The following is a 20,338-nucleotide window of genomic DNA, read 5'->3' as shown; positions in this document are numbered from 1 at the left end:
ATTTTTGTCCACACAGTTATAGGCCCACCTAAAATAAACGATATTTGACCTGTAAAATTACATACTTATCCATGCGTTAAACTTTTTAAAGTTACCTTACTTATCTAAAAACCAGTTACATAATGCGGTAAATCAATGTAACTCTTCTTATTACCTGTCCTCAAATTATTGGTTGGTCAAATCTTGGGCATCTTTAGCAATTACTATCATGCTACCACAGAACTTACCTATATATATATATATACATAATACGGTAAATCAATGTAATTCCTCTTGCCACCTGTCCTCAAATTATTGATTGGTCAAATCTTAGGCATCTTTAGCCACTACTATCATGCTACCACATAACTTGCCCCTCTCTCTCTATATATATATATATAATTCATCCAAAGAAGAAAGCAAGAAATTAAATTCATACGTTGTCTTTGCTGTTAGCGTTAATTTTTAGTTTTGGTCTATTTTTTTATTGTCTAAATTGAGTTTATTTTTGAGACAATATAAGAAAATCTTTCATTCAACTATAATTTTTTAAGCTACATCTGAAAAGCGTAGTCGACTATTGATACACTTTTTCCTGTGTTACCTTTTTATAGGAGAATAGAAAATATATTTGTCATATCACTTGAAAAATGTCTCCTTAAATATTACGAAGATCAATTATAAAGTATAACCTTATCTTAATATTTATGAGTGCACTTTTTTCACCAAAGAGACCGCTTTTAAAGAATAACTTATTTGTTATGTTTTGAGTGTCCTTCAAAAATGTTTTCTAATGTATCTAATGCTAAATAAAAAAAACACTTGTAACATTTTGGTTTACTTTTCACCAAATCACATAGTCTGCACTAGAGAAGGAAGGTTTCCCCCTCACCACTTCAACACTCACCTTCACCCTTCTCCACTCACCGTCGCTCTTCTTCCCTATTCACTACTCACCATTATTTCACCTTCGTTCACCACTTATCGTTGTCGCCGCTCCTTGATGACCGGATATCACACCCCTCAAAATTTTGATTATAAATTCGTTCGTTTGGCAAGCGCACCAAAATTATCGTCAAGTAATAACCCACAGTGGAGTGGGATCCTATCCACAGAGATTGGTAGATTTGAGCAATTTTATTCAATTGGTGAATCAGTCAAGCTGAGCAATATAGAGTATGGTTGCAGAATTGTAAATGGGCAGGAAAGTAAATGACTCAAAAGTAAAGAGAAACAGTAAAGTGCATAAAAGGAAATGGCAAGAATGTAAAGTGCAGAAACATAAATGACTGAATTATACATGGGAATGGGGATTGACAGAATTGTAAAGAAAGCTATAAAGAATGTGGAAGATAAGGATAGAGGAATTCATTGAGATTGGGAGATATTATTCTCTTTGAATTAAATCCAGCTCATCTCATCTTCAAGCATGCAACTCATTGACCTCTTGGCAATCATAATTGATTGAGCCCCAATCCCTTGGTGACTCAATCTCTCAAATCTTGATAATCAGCCAATTCCTTGGTCTAATTGCTCATGAAGAGAGATATGCTTGGTCCCTGATTATACCACACATCATTGTAGATCCAGAATAATGGGTGGATTATATGTCACCATATCCAATCACCAAAACCCAGATTTCACTCAAGTATGAGAAGCGATTTCAAGCATGGTTCCATGTTTTCTTTTCCAAGGTTCCCATGAAACGCATTTTGCAGTCAACCTCTTTCCCAAGATGATTGAACACTAGCATTAAAATGAAATTCCTTCTAGCAAATCAAAGAGAAGATGAAGAGAAGAAGAAATTCACTATCATTAATCCATCAAGTACAACAAAACTCCCTCTCTTAATGAGAGGGAATTTAGCTACTCATAGCTTAGAGAAAAGTACAAGAGATGGAAGAGATGATGTGAAAGTAAATCTAAAACTACTTTAAAACTACTATCCAACCCTCCATAACATCCCCCTTCTCAGTACTTCCAGGGGTTATTTATAGTACTCCTACTACTAGAATTAAGAAAATACAAAAAGAAAAGAAAATTACAATTAGAGGAAAAAAGAAAACTCAAGAAACGTGACCTCTAGTGGCTGGCGTGTGACCGGTGCTTCAGTGGCGTGCCATGCTCAGCTCCAATTAGGCTTGGCGCACCACGCCCAGCTCTCAAGTGGCACGCCCCCATGTGTTGATATCCCTGGCGTGCCATGCCTTCGATCCCAAGTGGCACGCCCAAGGTCTTCTCAAGCTTTCGTTAGCCTGGCATGCCACGCCTTCAATCCCAAGTGGCACGCCCAGGCTTTTGTTGGGCCTTTGCTAGCATGGCGTGCCACGCCTTCGATCCCAAGTGGCACGCCCAAGCCTTTGTCTTCCTCCTCTCCATTCTGGAAAGTTGTATGAGCATGCCACGTGATAAACCACTATTTTATGGTTTATCTTGTGCTCAATTGAGTGGTTGTTATTAACTTTTTACCCACTTATTCATATGATTTGCATGTTTTACATTTTCCTTCCTGATTCTGTGCTATGATTGAAAACATGCTTCTTTGGTCGTAATTTTGCTGTGTTTAATCCTCTCTTATTACCATTCGATGCCTTGATATGTGTGTTAAGCAATTTCAGAGATTACAGGGCAGGAATGGCTTAGAGGATGGAAAGGAAGCATGCAAAAGTAGAAGGAATACAATGAACTGAAGGAACTGCTAAAGTTGTCCAGCCTGACCTCTTGGTACTAAATCGACCATAACTTGAGCTACAAAAGTTCAAATGATGCGGTTCCATTTGCGTTGGAAAGCTAACATCCGGGGCTTCACAACGATATATAATTTGCCATAGCTGCCTTGAAGTTAGGCGATGCGAATGCGTGGATGACGTGCCCGCTCGCATCTGCGAACTTCAATCCACGCAAACGCGTGGACGACGCCTCCGCGTCACTTTCCCGCGACCTGTACGTACCAGAGCGATTTCTGAGCTGTTTCTGACCTAGTTTTCGGCCCAGAAAACACAGATTAGAGGCTATAAAGTGGGGGAATACATCCATACATCATACAACATACATTCATTCATAAGTCACACTTTTCATAATTTAGATGTAGTTTTTAGAGAGAGAGGCTCTCTCCTCTCTCTTAGGATTAGGATTAGGACTCCTCTTAAAGGACTTAGGAATATTTTTATCTTCTTCATCACAGGTCAATGTTCTTTTTGTTTATTTTCTCTTTTATTTGTTTATGAACTTTTCATATTAGGATTTTCTTAATTAATATAATTTGAGGTATTTCAGACTCATGATTGCTTTCTTCTATTTATTATATAAATAATTTAGATTTTTTCCTTTTGGCTTTGGTTGATTAATTGGTGACTCTTGAGTTGTCAAACACATCGTGATTGATAATTGTTACCTTTGCTGATTAATTTAGATTCCTATAACTCTAGCCTTTCCTTAAGGAGTTGACTAGGACTTTAGGTGTTAAATTGATTTGTCCACTTAACTTACCTTCATAGTTAGAGGTTGACTGAGTGGTAGCAAAAATATAATTCTCATCACCATTGATAAGGATAACTAGGATAGGACTTCCAGTTTTCATACCTTGCCAATAGATTTTCTAATTATTAATTTATTTTTCTTATCAATTATATTATTTGCTCAAACCTTTTCAAAACCCCAAAATATACCTTTGCATAACCAATAATAAATCATACTTTCCTGCAATTCCTTGAGAAGACGACCCGAGGTTTAAATACTTCGGTTATCAATTCCAAAGGGGTTTGTTACTTGTGACAACCAAACGTTTGTACGAAAGGATTTTCTGTTGGTTTAGAAGCTATACTTACAACGCGATTACATTTGTGAATTTCTTTACCGATAGAAAATCCGATCGTCAAAATGGCGCCGTTGCCGGGAAATTGCAAACGTGTGCCTTATTATTGGTTATTGTAAATATTTTTCAAAAAAAAAATCATATTTTTATTTTAAATTTTTTTATCTTATCTTCTTTTTTCAAAAAATCATATCTTTTTCAAAATCTTTTCTTTTTGTTAGTTTTTGTTTTCTCCTACTACTATGAACTCTCACCCCTCTGGCTTCAAGTTTGATTCCAATGCTGTTGTTAGGAATGGGAACTATAATGAGAACGGGAATCAAGGTTGGAAGAATCAAAGATGGGAGGAGCCACAAGGATTTAATCAACCCTCATGGCAACAACTACCTCCAATGGACTATCAACAACCATTTTGTGATGCATATCAAGGCAATGGCTATGGTGAACGCTCTTTTGATTATCAACAACCACCACCATATGCCTATGAATCCCCTCCTAAACATGACTTTGGACCACCATACTCACAAGCCCCTTTTCGCCATTCACCTCCATATGACCCTAATCCTTATCCACCACACCAACCACCATATGAACCATACCCAGAACCACCACCTCAATATTCACCATCTCCATATCCTTATAAAAAAGAACCACCTTCGTATTATGAATCTGTTTCCCAAAATAATAAACCCTCCTATCCACCCCAAACCTCCATGGAGAACACACTTACTTCTCTCATTAGTCTCACCTCTACACTCCAAAATCTTATATCCCACATGGACCAACCCTCTACCTCCAATGTTCAACCCTAAAGCTCTAGTGCACTTCCATCTCAACCACAGAATAATCTATCCATCCCATCACCACCATCCATGGAAGAGCATCCACATCCATCAATCCAAGAGCAACATGATCCCGATGCTGCTATTGACATGGAACAAGAGAGAAGGGATCATCTTCGCGACTCCATACTTCATAAGGAGCTAGAGAAGGCACTAAAGGTGAAGGTAGAAGAGACCTTTGAAGATGAAGGAGTAGTTGAAGGGAGTTATCATAGAAAAGAGGCCATCAAGGAGGAATACGATTTCATACTTAAACACCTGGATCAAGCGATAAATCGATTACCTTTCTGACGTTCGGACATTCAAGGAACCCCCATGGCTTCATATGGAGAATATAATGAAGAACGTAGCATGAAGGAGACACTAAAAACTCCAGTGGGCAATAAGGAGCGTGACTTTGTACTGGAACAATTGGAGGAAGCCGAAATTATTGAAGAAGAAGAAGTGGTTCAAGACTTAGGAGATGCTGAACCTCCATGGGAAAGTCAAGTTATAGAGCCTCCTTCAAAGACGTTTGAAACTAATGTTGAGAAAGGTGTACAACCTCCAAGGTATCTCATGATTGAAGACTTTGAAAGGGATGGTCAAGAGATGGATTCGATCATTGATGAATTCTTATCTACATTTGTGTCCTCTCCCATTGGACTTGACATGGAGATGAAAGAAGAAGAAGCACAACCTCCCATGCCCTAGGTGAACAATGAAGCAGAGATTGAATTTGAAGAAATCTACCAAGAAGAAGAGGTTGATATTGAAGGAGATTGCAAAGAGGTGGAAGTTGTCAAAGAAAAGCACAAGGGAGTGGAGCTTGCAAGATCATTAGAAACACCTCTCCCAAGGCCATTACCATCCAACACAACATTCAAGTGGGTAAGATTCTTATCCTTGACCTTTACTTTCCCACTTGAATATGGGCTACTGGAGACGGATGGTCAACTTAAAGCTCTCTGTGGCATCAAGAGTAAGAGGAAGATGGTTAGTAGTTGGAGTTGTCAAGCAAGGTTCAACATGGTTGTGTGCTCAAAGTTTAAACGTAAAGGTTGGCGTAGAGCTCAGTTGAATGTGTCTAGGAAGTTATTTGGCAGCTCCCCTGAGGATTCAGATTACTTGCTACCCGGATGGAATCATGATAATCAACTTGAAGACGGGTGTAGAAACAAGATTTGGGATCCGGAAATATATGAGGATCAAATTTGGGAGCTCAAAGCTTGTGAAGAACTTCATCAAAGCTTGAGGAATTTACTTGGTATTGATAGAGCTTATTGGAAGTCCAAGCATTGGTGGAAGTTTCAAGATGAGTTCAAGCACAAGCTGCCATGACAAAGAGCTCGCCAAATGTCCAACTTAAGGACTTTAACTAAAAGTGCTAGGTAGGAGACAACCCACCATGGTATAATCGTCCCTTTTTCAGTTTTAATTCTAGTCTATTTTATTTTTTTTGAGTTTTGATTGAACCTGGAATCATGCATAGCATTCATATTAAGCATTGTATTCTGCAAACTGCATTATAAAAAAAAAAATCACGCACGCGACGCGTAAGCGTTGTTGACGCGTCTGCGTCACAAGTGCATTCGGAAGAAAAGGAAACTGAACAGAGAGTCACGCGAAAGTGTGGCTGGAGGCGTGCCTTTGGCACAAATTGGTCCACGCGACCACGTCGCTGACGCGTTCGCGTCATGTGGGCAAAATGCCTCCCACGCGTCCGCGTCACCCACGCGAACGCGTGCCTCAAAATCGACGTAAAAAGGGGTGTATGGCCGAAAGTTGAGATGGAATTGGGCTGGACTTGTGCTTGTAGCACAAGCCCTACCACGCGAACGCGTGCCCCACGCATCCACGCCGTTCTTTAAAATAAGGCCAACCACGTGATCGCGTCACCCAAAGTTTTGGCAAAATAAGTTTTTCACCAGAGAGTTGCGTGGCCGCGAGGCTGCACTCGCGCTGAAGGCACGAATCACTTCACGCGAACGCGTGACCCACGCATTCGCGTCACTTCATCGAAGCGCTATCCACGTGACCGCGTGCCCTACGCGCTCGCGTCGCCTACGCCGCACAGCTTATCCAGATCGGCCAAGATATCTTATCTTTTCTTCCTCAAATCTAAATCTTTTCTTTCCCTTTTTATTTCTTTCTTCCTCCTTTCTTACTTTCTTTTTCTTCTTCCATTGGTGTTAAAATTCTCTTCTTCAACTATTGCATCTTTTCTTGAATTATTCTGGTGCTTTATGACTTGTTTTATTCTAATTGGGTATTATTATTCATAAGTCAATGCTAATTTTTATAATACTGATATTCCTTTTGCATTGATATGTACTTACACTATCTTGCATTACTGGTGCACGAAATTGGAAATCACAATTCTTCACAACTTTGCACCACTAACCAGCAAGTGCACTAGGTCGTCCAAGTAATATCTTACGTGAGTAAGGGTCGAATCCCACGGAGATTGTTGACTTGAAGCAAGCTATGGTTATCCTGTAACTCTTAGTGAGGATATAATATCAATAATGATTCTTAGTTTTAATTGTAAAAAGTGAAAGGGCATAAAATAAATAGTTGTTACGCAATAATGGAAAATATGTTGGAGTTTTGGAGATGCTTTGTCTTCTGAATTCCTGTAACATAATGCTTCCTCACTTTCAAACATGCAAGGCTCCTTCCATGGCAAGCTGTATGTAGGGCGTCACCGTTGTCAATGGCTACTTCCCATCCTCTCAGTGAAAATGGTCCAAATGCTCTGTCACAACACGGCTAATCATCTGTTGGTTCTCGATCATGTCGGAATAGGATCTATTGATCCTTTTACGTCTGTCACTACGCCCAACACTCGCGAGTTTGAAGCTCGTCACAGTCATCCAATCCTTGAATCCTACTTGGAATACCATAGACAAGGTTTAGACCTTTCGGATTCTCAAGGATGCCGCCAATGGATTCTAGCTTATACCATGAAGATTCTGATTAAGGAATCTAAGAGATACTCATTCAATCTAATATAGAACGGAGGTGGTTGTCAGGCACACGTTCATGGATTGAGGATGGGGATGAGTGTCACGGATCATCACCTTCTTCATATTAAAGCGCGAATGAACATCTTAGATAGGAACAAGCGTGTTTGAATAGAAAACAGAAATAATTGCATTAATTCATCGAGACGCTGCAGAGCTCCTCACCCCCAAAAATGGATTTTAGAGACTCATGCCATCAAAAGGTATAAGATTCAGATCTAAAATGTCATGAGATACAAAATAAGTCTCTAAAATTTGTTTAAATACTAAACTAGTAACCTAGGTTTACAGAAAATGAGTAAACTAAGATGGATAGTGCAGAAATCCACTTATGGGGCCCACTTGGTGTGTGCTGGAGATGAGACTTAAGCTTCTCATGTGCCTGGGCTATTTCTGGAGTTAAACGTCAGGCTGTAACCTGTTTCTGGCATTTAACTCCAACTTGCAACCTGTTTCTGGCGCTGAACGCCAGAATGCAACATGGAACTGGCGTTAAACGCCAGTTTAAGTCATTTATCCTCATGCAAAGTATGAACTATTATATATTGCTGGAAAGACCTGGATGTCTACGTTCTAACCCAATTGAGAGCGCCCCAATTGGATTCTTGTAGCTCCAAAAAATCCATTCTGAGTGCAGGAAGGTCAGAATCCAACAACATCAGCAGTCCTTTTTCAGCCTAAATCAAATTTTTGCTCAGTTCCCTCAATTTCAGCCAGAAAATACCTGAAATCACAGAAAAACACACAAACTCATAGTAAAGTCCAGAAATATGAATTTTGCATGAAAACTAATAGAAACATACTAAAAAGTAGCTAGAACCTACTAAAAACTACCTAAAAATAATGCCAAAAAGCGTATAAATTATCCGCTCATCACAACACCAAACTTAAATTGTTGCTTGTCCCCAAGCAACTGAAAATCAAATAGGATAAAAAGAATAGAATATACTATAAATTCCAAAATATCAATGAATCTTAGTTCTAATTAGATGAGCGGGACTAGTAGCTTTTTGCTTCCGAACAGTTTTGGCATCTCACTTTATCCTTTGAAGTTTAGAATGATTGACATCTATAAGGACTCAGAATTCAGATAGTGTTATTGATTCTCCTAGTTTAGTATGTTGATTCTTGAACACAACTACTTTATGAGTCTTGGTCGTGGCCTTAAGCACTTTGTTTTCCAGTATTACCGCCGGATACATAAATGCCACAGACACATAACTGGGTGAACCTTTTTAGATTGTGACTTAGCTTTGCTAAAGTCCCCAATTAGAGGTGTCCAGAGTTCTTAAGCACACTCTTTTGCTTTGGATCACGACTTTAACCACTCAGTCTCAAGTTTTTCACTTGGACCTGCATGCCACAAGCACATGGTTAGGGACAGCTTGATTTAGCCGCTTAGGCCTGGATTTATTTCCTTGAGCCATCCTATCCATTGATGCTCAAAGCCTTGGATCCTTTTTACCCTTGCCTTTTGGTTTTAAGGGCTATTGGCTTTTTCTGCTTGCTTTTTCTCTCTTTTTTTGTTCTTATTTTTTTCTCCAACTTTTTTTTCACTGCTTTTTCTTGCTTCAAGAATCAATTTCATGATTTTTTAGATTATCAATAACATTTTTCTTTGTTCCTCATTCTTTCAAGAGCCAACAATTTTAACATTCATAAACAACAAGATAAAAAATATGCACTGTTCAAGCATTCATTCAGAAAACAAAAAGTATTGCCACCACATCAATATAATTAAACTAATTTCAAAGATGAATTCGAAACTCATGTACTTCTTGTTCTTTTGTATTAAAAACATTTTTAATTTAAGAAAGGTGAAGGATTTATGGAATTATTCATAGCCTTAAGACATAGTTACTAAATACTAATGATCATGTAGTAAAGACTCAAAACATAGACAAACATATAGCATAAAATCAAAAAACAGAAAAATAGGAGCAAGGAGATTAAGGAATGAGTCCACCTTAGTGAGGGTAGCATCTTCTTCTTGAAGAACCAAAGGTGCTCTTGAGCTCTTCTATGTCCCTTTCTTGCGTCTATTGCTTGATCCCTAGTGATTTTGGTGCTCCTATCCTTAGTTGCTCTCAATAATCATGTGGAGGAAAATGTATCCCCTGAGGTATCTCAGGGATTTCTTGATGAGGAAATTCCTCATGCTCTCGTTGAGGTCCATGAGTGGGCTCTCTTGATGTGCAGTCAAATGCTCTACTACTGAGCTATGGACCCTTGAGATGAATCTCTCCATCTTCCATGACTCAGAAGTGAAAGCAATTGCCTTCCCTTTCTTCTTTCTTGAGGTTTCTCTGGGCTTAGGTGCCATCAATGGTTATGAAAAAACAAAAAAGCTATGCTTTTACCACACCAAACTTAGAATATTGCTCACCCTCGAGCAAAAAGAAGAAAGAAGGGAGTAGAAGGAGAAGTTGGAGAGATGGAGGTGTGTGAATGGGTGGGTTTGGGGAGGGAATGGTTTGAATTTGAATGGTGAGGTAGGTGGGGATCCTGTGGGGTCCACAGATCCTGAGGTGTTAAGAATTTCTCATCCCTGCACCATTTAGGCGTGTAGAACGCCCTCTTAGTGCAATCCTGGCGTTTAACGCCAGACTGCTGCTTGTTTCTAGCGTTAAACACCCAAATGTAGCTTGTTTCTGGCGTTCAACGCCAGCCTGATGCTTGTTTCTGGTGTTGAACGCCAGCCTGGTGCTTGTTTCTGGCGTTAAACGCCAGACAGATGCACATTTCTGGCGTTTAAACGCCAGACAGCTCTTCCTCCAGGGTGTGCTTTTTCTTCTGCTATTTTTGATTCTGTTTTTAATTTTTGCAATTGTTTTGTGACTCCACATGATCATAAACCTAATAAAAACATAAGAGAACAATAGAAATATAAATAAATAAAGATTGGGTTGCCTCCTAATAAGCGCTTCTTTAATGTCTTTAGCTGGAATATTACTGAGCTTTAATCCAGTCTCAATCTTGAGCTTTCTTGCTCAATGATGAGCGGATAATTTATGCACTTTTTGACATTGTTTTTAGGTAGTTTTTAATAGGATATAGTTACTTTTAGGGATGTTTTCATTAGTTTTTATGCTAAATTCACATTTCTGGACTTTACTATGAGTTTGTGTGTTTTTCTGAGATTTCAGGTAATTTCTGGCTGAAATTGAGGGACCAGACCAAAACTCTGATAGAAGGCTGACAAAGGACTGCTGATGCTATTGGATTCTGACCTCCCTGCACTCAAAATGTATTTTCTGGATTCAACATGATGAATGTGATGATCCGTGACACTCATCATCATTCTCACCTATGAACGTGTGACTGATAACCACTTCCGTTCTACTTTAGACCGGGTGCATATCTCTTGGATTCCTTGACCAGAATCTTCGTGGTATAAGCTAGAATTGATGGCGGCATTCATGAGAATCTGGAAAGTCTAAACTTTGTCTGTGGTAATCCGAGTAGGATTCAGGGATTGAATGACTGTGACGAGCTTCAAACTCGCGATTGTTGGGCGTGATGACAAACGCAAAAGAATCAATGGATTCTATTCCGACATGATCGAGAACCGACAGATGATTAGACGTGCTGTGACAGAGCATTTGGACCATTTTTACTAAGAGGATGGGATGTAGCCATTGACAACGGTGATGCCCTACATACAGCTTGCGATGGAAAGGAGTAAGAAGGATTGGATGAAGGCAGTAGGAAAGCAGAGATTCAAAAGGAGCACAACATCTTCATACGCCTGTCTGAAATTTCCACCAATGATTTACATAAGTATTTTTATCTTTATTTTCTGTTTATTTATTATTATTATTTGAAAACTCCATAACCATATATTATCCGCCTAACTGAGAATTTCAAGATGACCATAGCTTGCTTCATACCAACAATCTCTGTGGGATCGACCCTTACTCACGTAAGGTTTATTACTTGGACCACCCAGTGCACTTGCTGGTTAGTTGTGTAAGGTTGTGAATAAAGTGCTGAGTTATAAACACGCATACCAAGTTGAATGCTATTGTTGATGATCACAATTTTGTGCACTAAGTTTTTGACGTCGTTGCCTAGGATTGTTCGAGTTTGGACAACTAACGGTTCATCTTGTTGCTCAGATTAGGTAATTTTCTTTTTGTTTTATTTTCAAAAAAAATTTTTTCAAAAAAATTTATCCCTATTTTCAAAAAAAAAATATTTTAATTAAAAATAAATTATTCTATGGCTTCAGAATTTTTAAGAATGGATTCTAGAGTTTCATGAAGCATGTTGAATTCTAGCTGGCTATAAAGCCATATCCAAATCCTTTTGGAATGAGACTTCAACTAATCACCTCAATGCATGTAATGCCATCCTAAGCTGGCTGGCTATTAAGCCATGTCCAACCCTTGGATTGGAGCTTTAGGCTAACATTGAAAGATTCCTGGAATTCTTCTTAAAAATTTTGAATTTCTTATTTTCTTTTTCCTATATGTTTTTCAAAAAAAATAAAAGAAAATACAAAAAATCATAAAATCATAAAAAAAACCAAAAATATTTTGTGATTCTTGTTTGAGTCTTGTGTCATGTTTTAAGTTTGGTGTCAATTGCATTGTTCTTGCATTTTTCAAAAATTCATGCATTCATAGTGTTCTTCATGATCTTCAAGTTATTTTTGGTAAGTCTTCTTTTTTGATCTTTAAATTTTCTTGTTTTGTGTTGTATGATGTTTTTCATGTGCATTTTTGCATTCATAGTGTCTAAACATGAAAGATTTCTAAGTTTGGTGTCTTGCATGTTTTCTTTGCATAAAAATTTTTTCAAAAATATGTTCTTGATGTTCATCATGATCTTCAAAGTGTTCTTGGTATTCATCTTGACATTCATAGTGTTCTTGCATGCATCATGTGTTTTGATCCAAAATCTCCATATTTTGGGTCATATTTGTGTTTTTCTCTCTCATCATTAAAAATTCAAAAAAATAAAAAAAATATTTTCCTTATTTCTCTCAAAATTTCGAAAATTTGAGTTGACTTAGTCAAAAAATTTTAAAATTAGTTGTTTCTTGTAAGTCAAGTCAAATTTTCAATTTTAAAAATCTTATCTTTTCAAAACTTTTTTGAAAAATCAAATCTTTTTCATTTTTCTTATTAATTTTCGAAAATTTTTAAAATATGTTTCAAAATCTTTTTCTTAATTACATTTCAAAATTTTGAAACTTAACTAACAAGTAATGTGATTGATTCAAAAATTTGAAGTTTGTTATTTTCTTGTTAAGAAAGGTTCAATCTCTAAATTCTAGAATCATATCTTTTAGTTTCTTGTTAGTCAAGTAATTAATTTTAATTTTAAAAATTAAATCTTTTCCAACCATATCTTTTTAATCATATCTTTTTCAAAATTTTATCTTTTTCAAAAATTTGATTTCAAAATATCTTATCTTCTTATCTTTTCAAATTTGATTTTCAAATCTTTTTGAACTAACTAATTGAATTTTTGTTTGTTTCTTATCTTTTTCAAAACCACCTAACTACTTTTTCCTCTCTAATTTTTGAAAATTTCTCCTTCCTTTTTAAAATTCTTTTAATTAACTAATTATTTTAAATTTTAATTTTAATTTTATTCCCCTTTTAATTTTCGAAAATCATTAACTCCTTTTCAAAAATTATTTTCGAAAACTTCTCTCTCTCATCTTATTCTATTTATTTATTCATTTACTAACACTTCTTTACATCTCAAATCTCAGCTCTTATCCTCACCCTTGTGTTTGGATTATTCATTCTTCTTCATTCTTATTCCCTTTTTTCTTCTACTAACATAAAGGAATCTCTATACTGTGACATAGAGGATTCCTCTTCTTTTTCTGTTCTCTTTTTTCTCATATGAGCAGGAACAAAGAAAAAGGCATTCTTGTTGAAGCTGATCCAGAACCTAAAAGGACTCTGAAGAGGAAACTAAGAGAAGCTAAATTACAACAATCCAAAGACAACCTTGCTGAAATTTTCGAACAAGAAAAGGAAATGGCAGCCGAACCCAACAACAATAATGCAAGAAGGATGCTTGGTGATTATACTGCACCTACGTCTAAGTTTGATGGAAGAAGCATCTCAATTCCTTCCATTGGAGCAAACAATTTTGAGCTGAAACCTCAATTAGTTGCTCTAATGCAACAGAACTGCAAGTTTCATGGACTTCTATCAGAAGATCCCTACCAGTTCTTAACTGAGTTCTTGCAGATCTGTGAGACTGTTAAGACTAATGGAGTAGATTCTGAAGTCTACAGGCTCATGCTTTTCCCTTTTGCTGTAAGAGATAGAGCTAGAACATGGTTGGACTCTCAACCTAAAGATAGCCTGGACTCCTGGGATAAGCTGGTCACGACCTTCTTGGCTAAGTTCTTTCCTCCTCAAAAGCTGAGCAAGCTTAGAGTGGATGTTCAGACCTTCAAACAAAAAGATGGTGAATCCCTCTATGAAGCTTGGGAAAGATATAAATAGATGACCAAAAGATGTCCTTCTGACATGTTTTCAGAATGGACCATGATAGATATATTCTATTATGGTCTATCTGAGTTCTCTAAGATGTCACTGAACCATTCTGCAGGTGGATCTATTCACCTAAAGAAAACGCCTGCAGAGGCTCAAGAACTTATTGACATGCTTACAAATAACCAGTTCATGTACACTTCTGAGAAGAATTCCGTGAATAATGGGATGCCTCAAAGGAAGGGAGTTCTTGAAATTGATGCTCTGAATGTCATATTGGCTCAGAACAAAATGTTGACTCAGCAAGTCATCATGATTTCTCAAAGTCTGAATGGATGGCAAAATGTATCCAACAGTACTAAAGAGGCATCTTCTGAAGTAGAAGCTTATGATCCTGAGAACCCTGCAATGGCAGAGGTAAATTACATGGGTGAACCTTATGGAAACACCTAAAATTCATCATGGAGAAATCATCCAAATTTCTCATGGAAGGATCAACAAAAGCCTCAATAAGGCTTTAATAATGGTGGAAGAAATAGGCTCAGCAATATCAAGCCTTATCCATCATTTTCTCAGCAACAGACAGAGAATTCTGAGCAGAGTACCTCTAACTTAGCAAATTTAGTTTCTGATCTGTCTAAGGCCACTTTAAGTTTCATGAGTGAAACAAGGTCCTGCATCAGAAATTTGGAGGCACAAGTGGGCCAGCTGAGTAAGAAAGTAACTGAAACTCCTCCTAGTACTCTCCCAAGCAATACTAAAGAGAATCCAAAAAGAGAGTGCAAGGCCATTAACATAATCAAAATGGCCGAACCTAGGGAGGAAGGAGAGGACGTGAATCCCAATGAGGAAAACCTCATGGGACGTCTCTCAGGCAAGAAGGAGTCCCCTATTGAGGACCTAAAGGAATCTGAGGCTCATATAGAGACCATAGAGATTCCATTAAACCTCTTTCTACCATTCATGAGCTCTGAAGACTATTCTTCCTCTGAAGAGGATGAAGATGTAACTGGAGAGCAAGTTGCTTAATATCTAGGAGCCATCATGAAGCTGAATGCCAAATTATTTGGTAATGAGACTTGGGAAGGTGAACCTCCCTTGCTCATCAGTGAATTAGATACATGGGTTCAGCAAACCTTACCTCAAAAGAGACAAAATCCTGGAAAATTCTTAATACCCTGTGCCATAGGCACCATGACCTTTGAAAAGGCTCTGTGTGACCTGGGGTCAAGCATAAATCTTATGCCATTCTCTGTAATGGAGAAGCTGGGGATCATTGAGGTATAGCCTATCATATTTTCATTATAAATGGCAGATAAGTCAGTAAGACAGGCGTATGGATTGGTAGAGGACGTGTTAGTAAAGGTTGAAGGCCTTTTACATTCCTGCTAATTTCATAATCTTAGACACTAGGAAGGAGGTGGATGAATGCATCATCCTTGGAAGACCTTTCCTAGCCACAGTAGGAGCTGTGATAGATGTTAACAGAGGAGAATTAGTCCTTTAATTGAATAGGGACTACCTTGTGTTTAAGACTCATGGGTGTTCTTCTGTATACATGGAGAGGAAGCATGAAAAGCTTCTCTCAGTACAGAGTCAAACAAAGCCCCCACAATCAAGCTCTAAGTTTGGTGTTGGGAGGCCACAGCCAAACTCTAAGTTTGGTGTTGAATCCCCACATCCAAACTCTAAGTTTGGTGTTGGGAGTCTACAACATTGACCTGATCACCTGTGTGGCTCCATGAGAGCCCACTGTTAAGCTATTGACATTAAAGAAGCGCTTATTGGGAGGCAACCAAATTTTTATTTATCTAATTTCATTTTTCTTTTATTGTTCTTTAATGTTTTATTAGGTTCATGATCATGTGGAGTCACAAAAAAATACTAAAATTAAAAATAGAATAAAAGCATCCTTCTTCATTTTCACACAACACAACCCCCTCTTCTATACCTTGGCCGAATACACCTCCCCCCCACTCTCCTTCATATTTTCTCTTATTCTTCTTCTTTTCTTTCTTCTCTTGCTCGAGGGCGAGCAACATTCTAAGTTTGATGTGGTAAAAGCATAGCTTTTTGTTTTTCCATAACCACCTATGGCACCTAAGGCCGGAAAAACCTCTAGAAAAGGAAAAGGGAAGACAAAAGCTTCCACCTCCGAGCCATGGAAGATGGAGAGATTCATCTCTAAAGCCCATCAAGACCACTTCTATGATGTTGTGGCCAAGAAGAAGGTGATCCCTGAGGTCCCTTTCAAACTCAAGAAAAATGAGTATCCGGAGATCCGACTTGAGATCCAAAGAAGAAGTTGGGAAGTTCTAACCAACGCCATTCAACAAGTCAGAATCTTAATGGTTCAAGAGTTCTATCCCAATGCATGGATCACTAGGAACCATGATCAAAGTGTGAACCCGAATCCAAAGAACTATCTTACAATGGATCGGGGGAAATACTTAGATTTTAGTCCGGAAAATGTGAGGTTGGCATTCAACTTACCCATGATGCAAGGAGATGCACGCCCTACACTAGAAGGGTAAACTTTAATCAAAGGTTGGACCAAGTCCTTATGGACATATGTGTGGAAGGAGCTCAATGGAAAAGAGACTCCAAAGGCAAACCGGTTCAATTAAGAAGACTGGACCTCAAGCCTGTGGCTAGAGGATGGTTGGAGTTCATCCAACGCTCCATCATCCCCACTAGCAACCGATCTAAAGTTACTGTGGATCGGGCCATCAGGATTCTTAGCATCATGATTGGAGAGTAAGTAGAAGTTCATGAAGTCATCTCCCTTGAATTCTACAAAATAGCCGAAAAGCCCTCTACCTTGGCAAGGCTAGCTTTTCCTCATCTTATTTATCATCTATGTTACTCAGCTGGAGTTATCATAGAAGGAGACATCCCCATTGAGGAGGACAAGCCCATCACTAAGAAAAGGATGGAGCAAACAAGAGAGTCCACTCATGGAACCCAAGAGACGCATGAGGAAGCTCATCACCAAGAAATCCCAGAGATGCCTCAAGGGATACATTTTTCTCCACACAATTATTAGGAGCAACTAAGGATAGGAGCACGAAAATCACTAGGGATCAAGCAACAAAGGCAAGGAATAGACATAAAGGAGCTCAAAAAGCACCATTGGTCCTTCAAAAAAAGCGCCACCCTCACTAAGGTGGATTCATTCCTTGTTCTTATTTTTCAGTTTTTTGATTTTTTATGCTATATGTTTATCTATGTTTTGTGTCTTTACTACATGATCATAAGTATTTAGTAACTATGTCTTAAGGCTATGAATAATTCCATGAATCCTTCACCTCTCTTAAATGAAAAATGTTTTTAATACAAAAGAACAAGAAGTACATGAATTTTGAAATTATCCTTGAATTTAGTTTAATTATATTAATGTGGTGACAATACTTTTTGTTGTCTGAATGAATGCTTGAACAGTGCATAATTTTGATCTTGTTGTTTATGAATGTTAAAATTGTTGGCTCTTGAAAGAATGATGAACAAAGAGAATGTTATTGACAATATGAAAAATCATGAAAATTGATTCTTGAAGCAAGAAAAAGCAGTGAAAAAGCAAAAGCTTGCGAAAAAAAAATTTATGGCAAAAAAAAATTAGAAAGAAAAAGAAAAAGCAAGCAGAAAAAGCCAATAGCCCTTAAAACCAAAAGGCAAGGGTAAAAATGATCCAAGGCTTTGAGCATCAATGGATAGGAGGGCCCAAGGAAATAAAATCCAGGCCTAAGCAGCTAAATCAAGCTCTCCCTAACCATGTGCTTGTGGCATGCAGGTCCAAGTGAAAAACTTGAGACTGAGTGGTTAAAGTCATGATCCAAAGTAAAAAGAGTGTGCTTAAGAACCCTGGACACCTCTAACTGGTGACTTTAGCAAAGCTGAGTCACAATCTGAAAAGGTTCACCCAGTCATGTGTCTGTGGCATTTATGTATCGGGTGGTAATACTGGAAAACAAAGTGCTTAGGGCCACGGCCAAGACTCATAAAAGTAGCTGTGTTCAAGAATCAACATACTTAACTAGGAGAATCAATAACACTATCTGAAATTCTAAGTTCCTATAGATGCCAATCATTCTAAACTTAAAAGGATAAAGTGAGATGCTAAAACTGTTCAGAAGCAAAAAGCTACTAGTTCCGCTCATCTAATTAGAACTAATATTCATTGATAGTTTGAGATATATAGTATATTCTCTTTTTTTTATCCTAATTGATTTTCAGTTGCTTGGGGACAAGCAACAATTTAAGTTTGGTGTTGTGATGAGCGGATAATTTATACGCATTTTGGCATTGTTTTTAGGTAGTTTTTAATAGGATATAGTTACTTTTAGGGATGTTTTCATTAGTTTTTATGCTAAATTCACATTTCTGGACTTTACTATGAGTTTGTGTGTTTTTCTGAGATTTCAGGTAATTTCTGGCTGAAATTGAGGGACCTGAGCAAAACTCTGATAGAAGGTTGACAAAGGACTGTTGATGCTGTTGGATTCTGACCTCCCTGCACTTAAAATGGATTTTCCAGAGTTACAAAACACCAAATGGCGCGCTCTCAACGGCTTTGGAAAGTAGACATCCAGAGTTTTCCAGCAATATATAATAGTTCATGCTTTATTCGAGATTAGATGATGTAAACTGGCGCTCAACGCCAGTTCCATGCTGTATTCTGGAGTCAAACGCCAAAAACACGTCACAAACCAGAGTTGAACGCCAAAAACACGTTACAACTTGGCGTTCAACTCCAAAAGAAGCCTATGCACGTGTAAGCTCAAGCTCAGCCCAAGCACACACCAAGTGGGCCCCGGAAGTGGATTTCTGCATCAATTACTTACTTCTGTAAACACTAGTAGCTAGTCTAGTATAAATAGGACATTTTATTATTGTATTAAGACGTCCGGAATCTTGGATTGTATTTTTGATCCTGTGATCACGTTTTGGGGGCTGGCCATTTGGCCATGCTTGGACCACCATCACTTATGTATTCTCAACGGTGGAGTTTCTACACACCATAGATTAAGGGTGTGAAGCTCTGCTGTACCTCGAGTTTTAATGCAATTACTACTATTTTCTATTCAATTCAGTTTATTCCTGTTCTAAGATATTTGTTGCACTTCAACATGATGAATGTGATGATCTGTGACACTCATCATCATTCTCACCTATGAACGCAGGACTGACAACCACTTCCATTCTACCTTAGACCGGGCTCATATCTCTTGGATTCCTTGACCAGAATCTTCGTGGTAGAAGCTAGAATTGATGGCTGCATTCATGAGAATCCGGAAAGTATAAACCTTATCTGTGGTATTCTGAGTAGGATTCAGGGATTGAATGACTATGACGAGCTTCAAACTTGCGATTGTTGGGCATGATGACAAACACAAAACAATCAATGGATTCTATTCTGACGTGATCGAGAACCGACAGATGATTAGCCGTGCTGTGACAGAGCATTTGGACCATTTTCACTGAGAGGATGGGATGTAGCCATTGACAACGGTGATGCCCTACATACTGCTTGCCATGGAAAGGAGTAAGAAGGATTGGATGAAGGCAGTAGGAAAGCAGAGATTCAGAAGGAGCACAGCATCTTCATACGCCTGTCTGAAATTCCCACCAATGATTTACATAAGTATTTTTATCTTTATTTTTTGTTTATTTATTATTATTATTCGGAAACTCCATAACAATATATTATCCGCCTAACTGAGAGTTTCAAGATGACCATAGCTTGCTTCATACCAACAATATCCGTGGGATTGACCCTTACTCACGTAAGGTTTATTACTTGGACGACCCGGTGCACTTGCTGGTTAGTTGTGCGAGGTTGTGAAGAAAGTGCTGAGTTATAAACACGCATACCAAGTTGAATGCTATTGTTGATGATCACAATTTCGTGCACCACTCAACATTGCCTTCAAGATGATGCTTGACTCCTTGCCCATTAACAATGAAGTTTTTGTCAGAGTCACTATCATGAAGCTCTGCAAACTATGGTGCTTCCTTAATGGCAAAAAGTTGGTCATCCGGAAAGGTTTCAGAGATCTCAGTAAGAGGGAGGGACGTCCCTTCTACTGGTTCTATCTAGGACAGGTGATCTGCTACTTGGTTCTCTGTCCCTTTTCTGTCTCTTATTTCTATATCAAACTCTTGCAAAAGCAACACCCATCTTATGAGCCTGGGTTTTGAATCCTACTTTGTGAGTAGATATTTAAGAGCAGCATG

General features: G+C 38.1%; 1 non-coding gene across 1 annotated transcript; it reads right to left on the bottom strand.

Annotated features, from left to right (window-relative positions):
- Nucleotides 1–14,038: 14,038 nt before the first annotated feature.
- LOC130942509 (small nucleolar RNA R71) lies at nucleotides 14,039–14,142 on the bottom strand. Its single transcript, XR_009071076.1, has one exon. It is a non-coding gene; the product is annotated as a small nucleolar RNA R71 (small nucleolar RNA).
- Between the last annotated feature and the right edge of the window lie 6,196 nt (nucleotides 14,143–20,338).

Source organism: Arachis stenosperma, chromosome 7, assembly GCF_014773155.1.
Source record: "Arachis stenosperma cultivar V10309 chromosome 7, arast.V10309.gnm1.PFL2, whole genome shotgun sequence".
Taxonomy (NCBI): Eukaryota; Viridiplantae; Streptophyta; class Magnoliopsida; order Fabales; family Fabaceae; genus Arachis; species Arachis stenosperma.
This window is presented reverse-complemented; position numbering and strand designations above follow the sequence as displayed.